This window comes from Meriones unguiculatus, chromosome 17 (assembly GCF_030254825.1).
Source record: "Meriones unguiculatus strain TT.TT164.6M chromosome 17, Bangor_MerUng_6.1, whole genome shotgun sequence".
Taxonomy (NCBI): domain Eukaryota; kingdom Metazoa; phylum Chordata; class Mammalia; order Rodentia; family Muridae; genus Meriones; species Meriones unguiculatus.
This window is the reverse complement of record NC_083364.1, coordinates 59122225-59128944: the sequence shown is the minus strand read 5'-3', so window position 1 is coordinate 59128944 and position 6720 is coordinate 59122225.

Genomic DNA, 6720 nt, shown 5'->3' with positions numbered 1-6720 from the left:
ATCTTTCTGCAGAGGCTGATGGGTGAGGAAAATGCCTGCCAGGTGACCATGTAGGCTACTTGGTCAGGGTGTCCTGGTCTTCCCAAAATAACCCTTTAACCTTGTAAATCATGGGTAGGTGGAAGGTACCTTCCTCTAGCCATCCGACTTTGAAAGTCAGTCGGCCATGTGTTCCTGAAAAGCATGGTTAGTTTTGCAGTGCAAACAAGCAAGCCCTGGGAACCCAGGTGAGCAGGAGGCCTCAGCAGTCATGGAAAGAGCAAGAGAAGTTATGTTCTCCCAAAGTGTTCAGAGGGAGCCATTACCTCAGCCATTTACTCTGGGGTAAAATGAAATCTCAAAGTAGTTTTAATTTTCAAATCCTTGGTGGCTAAGGATTTTGGACATTTTTGAAAGATATTTCTCAGGCATTTGTATTTCTTCTTTTCAGAACCCTCTACTTGGTTCCATGCCTTAATATTTAATTATCCTTAATCATGGGAGGAAATTAAAGGAGGGGAAATTAAAGTCTTTTTGAATCAAGAATTAAAAACTAAACCAAGGAGATTCGAGGAAGATGATAAATGAGGGACACCCAGAACTTTATAGCAAGTCCACAAACATAGCATAAAAATTTGGGTGCATGGCTCAAGGGAGAGGATTTCCAGAAATCAACCATGAAGTTGGCTAGTGGGTGCTAGGTATATACCCAAAATTTGCTCAAGTACACAACCAGGACATTTGCTCAACCATGTTTGTAGCAGCTTTAGTTGTAATAGCCAGAACCTGGAAACAACCCAGATGTCCATCAACAGAGGAATGGATACAAAAATTGTGGTATTTTTACACAATGGAATACTACTCAGCAATCAAAAAGGAGGAAATCATGAAATTTGCAGGCAAATGGTGGGATCTAGAAAAGATCATTCTGAGTGAAGTATTCCAGAAGGAGAAAGACAAACATGGTATATACTTGCTTATATAGACCTACAAGATATAATAAACATAATGAAATCTATATACCTAAAGAATATAATCAAGAAAACGGACATGGGGTAAGATGATCAATCCTCACTTAGAAAGACAAATGGGATGTGCATTGAACGTATGACAGGAGTCTACCACAGAAGGCATTTGAAAGACTTTACCTAGCAGTGTTTCAAAGCAGATACTAAGACTCATAACCAAACCTTCAGCAGAGTACAGGGAATCATATGAAAGAAGGGGAGTTTGATGTGGAAAGGATAGGAGCTCCACAAGGACCAAATATATCTGGGCACAGGGTCTTTTCTGAGATTGATACTCCACCAAGGACCATGTATGGATATAACCTAGAACCTCTGCTCAGATGTAGCCCGTGGTAGCTCAGTAACCAATTGGTTTCCCATAGTAAGGGGAACAAGGACTATTTCTGACAGGAACTCAATGGCAGGCTCTTTGGCCTCCCCACCACCCAAGGGAGGAGCAGGCCTGTTAGGCCACAGAGGAGGACTTTGCAGCCAGCCCTGAAGATACCTGATAAAACAGGATCAGATGAATGGGGAGGAGGTCCTCCCCAATCAGTGAACTTGGAAAGGGGCAGGGAGAAGCGGAGGGAGGAAGGGTGGGATTGGGAGGTACAGCTGGGATACAGAGTTAACAAAATGTAACTAATAATAAAAATAAAAAAAAGAAGAAGTTGGCTAGTGGGACCTGCCAAAGTCCAACTCCAGCTAGGTGTGGTGAGCCACACCTGTGACCCCAAGATGTAAGTCCAAAGCCAACCAGACTTATTGCGAACAAACAAACAAACAAACAAATAAACAACAACAACAAAAACTAAGAGACTTAAGGCTGTCTCAGGTGGTAGAGTGCATGCTACACATGCGTGAGGTCCTGAGTTAGATAGGTGGGCATGGGCTGCCTACCTGTGTCGTGGCCGTTGCTCATACAATCCCTTTAAGAGCTGCCGTTAGAGGAAGATCCTCTGACAGTCATAAGAACAAAGTGTTTAAAAGTTGCTGAGACAGGGGAATAGAATAGAAATAAAAAATACTCTGCAGATTCACGGGTTACAAATCAGCGTGTCGGGCAGAAGGCTGTGTACTCTAGTCTTCAACACTGGCTCTTACTGGGGTCCATTGAAGAGCCCACATAAAGCCTAAACAAACAAACCCAGCCATTTAGTGGTAGAGCCACAGTCTCCTGCCTAGTAGTCAGGGTGGGTCTAGGAATCATCATTTTCAAATCCCTTTGAGACCCAAGGTTCCTGAATCACATTCTTCGCATATAAGCGCAGCTGCACCACTGTGAACTTGTTCCATGGTAGACTTTTAATCCACCTTGCCTTGTTTGATAAAAGAAAAACACCATTAACACAATTTTCCTGCAAGGTTGAGTATAAGAAGCCATTTAAACATATCCTTGGTATATAGAAGTCACCACCTAAAACCAAAGGTTGTTCCTGCCTGAAAACCACAAAGCTTTCCAGGGTGCCCCATTCTACCCGAGGCAGGAACTAGAGGATTTTGTGCGATCAGATTAAGAAGCAAAGGTTTGGGAGACACTGAACAGATTCTTCTCTGCCTTGTGTCACTTGGATAGGCTCTAGAAGTGCTCAGTCCAGTGTGTCAAGGTTATGGCAGCATTAGGTCAACAGCTGCATTTCTCCTCATTGCACAATGCATAAATCAGAAGACAAAAGTCCAGAAAGATTCAATAAACTGTGTGGTCAACAGTGGTGAAGGCTTTGCTGTCTGCTTGAGTAGTCCTTCTCAGCCAGGCCATGTTGACAAAACTTCTGAAGAGCCATACATGAACTTTTGAAGAGTCATAAAGCATATGAATGATATCTAATCCACACTCCATAGTCAAAACCTGTGACTATCTCTCTCCCTCTCTTTCTTTCTTATCTCTCAGATAACAATTCTCTCATGCCTCTCTGTGAGTTTGGCTGGTGCTACAAATTATTCTGCTAAATGAAGGAAATGAGAGTAAATGTGGGTGGATAGAAACCAGGTTCTGAATGCTTACAGAGATGTTTTAAATTGCACAAATTAATTTGATGATCTTAATCACCACCCCTTATTTAAAGATAATAATGAGCTGAATGTCACAGGGATTAGACTCCACCTTGCAATCATGTTATAATAAAGCCAAGTGTCAACCATAAATACATGCCTAAAACAAATAAGAAATTTTAATTTATTGGGTACCACCTATCCGCCATTTACAGAATGTGTTCTCAGTTTTATAAGATTGCATTTCCCCCATTTTACATTTGACATGATTGTGTCAGAAAGTCATGACATTTGCAGGTAAATGGATGGAACTGGAAAAGACAATTTTGAGTGAGGTAACCCAGATCCAGAAAGACAAAGACCACATATTCTTTCTTATATGTGGATGATAATGAAGTGGAAGTTTCTTGACTCAGTTTGGTTCTGGTTCTGGTCATGTGATGTTTTGCTGCAAGCTGGGCACGTGATGTTTTGCTTTCTCCTGGGAGGGGCATGACTTTGGCCAGCTGAAAACATCCCATCCGTGGATGGACTTTGAGGATAGGACATCTATAGAAGCCCACGCAGAGTGAGAGTTCACCTTTTTATTGCCATTGCGGTGCTGATCTTCATGCTTTGATACTTGACTTCGCAGAGAGAAATGTTCCCGAGAGCTTCTCTGGGCAATCCAACAGAGTCTTGTGGCTTTTGCTGACTTCGTGTTGCTGCTTGGTGTTAGCCTTTGGACTGGACTGGTAGTATCCTGAAGACTGAGTTTGGTAATCCCATAAAGACCCATCAGCTCTAATCAGCAGGAAGTAGATAAGAGAGGTCAACAACCCCTTTCCCTACTAATCTCCTACTTAAGATTTTTTTTGGGGGGGGCGGAGGTAGAAGGGAGGTAAAGGCACTTTACCCTAAATAAAGTACGTTTGGTGGAAAATCTAAGCCCACATCATAACTTCTAATCTTTACATTTAACTATATAACCTGAAGTAACTGAAGATGTCAATCAAGTAGAAATGGGCCATAGGAGGTTGGGTAATACAGGGAATGAGAGGAAGAGATAAAACAACACTAAGAAAATTTGAAAAAGCCATAGTGAAACATGATATTTTAAAAGCATAAATTTTTTATGGTATCCAACCATGCTTGGGGAGAATGTCCTGCTTCAATGGCTGTAAAGGCCTGAATGATCATGGCTGCATCACACTGTTGTGAGACTCTAATCTTGCATATATACCACAGGCAAACCAAGGAGACCAACACCAGAAGGCCTGCTAACACTCCCATGCCCGCCCATTCCTTCAGATGATTCATGGCTGCAGCAATCCATGTTGATAATCCTGTGGCTAGTCCTGCCGTCCACTCTGGTAGAATTTACTGTGACAATGGCCACTCTCAGCTGCTCCATCGTAGTATCGAATTCTCCAGTCCAATTACCTAAAATATAGCTCGACAATTGTTTAGACAGATTTGAAGCAGGACATTCTCCCCAAGCATGGTTGGATACCATAAAAAGCTAAAATGATACGCTCAGGATGCGAGGCTAAGCACTGCACTCAGGGTCAGCCGCTTTGGACCCAGAGATGAGCATGTCTGATTGCATGCGGGTTGATGCCCCAGGTCCCGCCTCTGAGAAAAAGGTATCGGATGGTCTGATGCTCTTTGGGTGGATGACACCTAAATGAACATCTGTACAAAGTCCCAATTTATTTCTAATATCAGAGATCAGACCTCTACTCTTGCCTGATGCGTCTAAAACAAAAAGGGGGAACTGTAGAGAGCTGCGGAATGCTATGCCTTAAAGATGGAGCTGGTTTCCGCCTTCCACCTTCCCGATGGTGAGTGCTCTCTGTCACGAACAACTCCACATTTGGCTAAGGCCGAGGATCTGGCTTGCTTCCATGTATGTGGACCTATCTGCATTGCCCCCGTGGCACGCCTGGGTTGGCTACCCAGAGGCTATTTAAGCTGTGGGCTGGCTTTCCCCGGGGTCCGAGGATTGTTCAATGTTCCTGAATAAACTGCATTGAAAAAAAAAATAAATAAAAGCATAAATTTAAAAACATCTTGAAGTTTCTGTACCTTTTCTTTAGATCTACCAGTTGTCCGTTTTTAACTTAAACTGTTTACCAGATTATGTATGTTATAACAGTAAGAAATCTTTAATCAGAAAACATGATTCAAGAGTGGTGGTGGCACAGGCCTTTAATCCCAGAACTTGGGAGGCAGAAGCAGGTGGATATCTGATTTTGAGGCCAGCCTGGTCTGCAGGACGCATTCCAGGATGGCCATGGCTACACAGAGAAACCCTGTCTCACAAAAATAAATAAATAAATAAATAAATAAAATAAATAAACTAAGATCAAAAACTCAAGTGACAACACATGCTGGAGAGGGTGTGGAGAAAGGGGAACCCTGCTCCATTGCTGGGAGTGCAAACTTGTACAACCACTTTGGAAATCAATCTGTGGTTTCTCAGAAAATTGGGAATAGCACTACCTCAAGATCCAGCTATACCATTCCTGGTCATATACGCAAAGTATGCCCACCATTCAATAAGGACATTTGTTCAACTATGTTCATAGCAGTTTCATTTGTAATAGCCAGAATGTGGAAACAACCTAGATATCTCTCAATGGAGGAATGGATGCAGAAATTGTGGTACATTTACACAATGGAATACTACTCAGCTATTAAAAACAAGGAAATCATGAAATTTGCAAGCAAATAATGGGATCTAGAAAAGATCATCCTGAGTGGGGTAACCCACAAATGGAAAGACAGGCACGGTATACATTCACTAATAAGCGGATATTAGCTATATAATATAGGATAACCATCTACAGACCTAAAGAAGCTAAACACTATGGAGGATGCTAGGGAGGATGCTTAAATTTCATTCATAATGGCAAACAGGAGAAACACCAGAAGCAGTGGAAGACAGTAAACAGGATGGGAGCCTACTATAGAGGGCCCTCTGAAAGGATCCACCCAACAGGGATCAAAGCAGATGCTGAGACTTAGGGTCAAACTTTGGGCAGAGCACAGGGAGTCTTATGGAAGAAGAGGAGTGTGGGGATAGAGGTACATGGAAGGGACAGGAGCTCCACAAGGAGACCAATGAAACTAACAAAATGGGTCCTGCAGAGACTGATGCACCACCAACAGAGGACCATGCATGTAGAGGACCTAGACCTCTGCTCAGATGTGGCCGATTGGCAACCCAGTCTCCATGTGGATCGCTACGTGAGGGGAGGAGGGGCTGCATCCATCATGAATTCTGTTGCCTGGTCTTTGATCATTTGCTCCTGGTGATGCAGTCTTGCCAAGCCACGGAGGAAGAGGATCCAAGCAGTCCTGATGAGACTTAACAAGCTATGGGCAGATGGCAATGGTGGAGAACTCCCCCTTTCAATGGACTAGGGGAAGGGGATGGGGGGGAGAGGGAGGGAGGGTGAGACTTGGGGAGTTAAGGGAGGAGGCTTCAATCAAGATATATATCTTTTGTAATTTCCATTGTGAAGAAGATTTAACAAGAAGATGCACAACAATTACATACAACACATCACTTTACATATATTGCAGTCTTAACAAACATTTACCATTTGTCACTCATACATGATGAGTATTCCTGCAAAATAAATCAATAGCAACTAATCTAATAAAAAAAAGTTTTAAATGCACATTGCTTCGAGACATTTTGATTAAAATAAGCCATCTTATGTCCTTTGACATAAGGACATAAGAGAGGATGGGA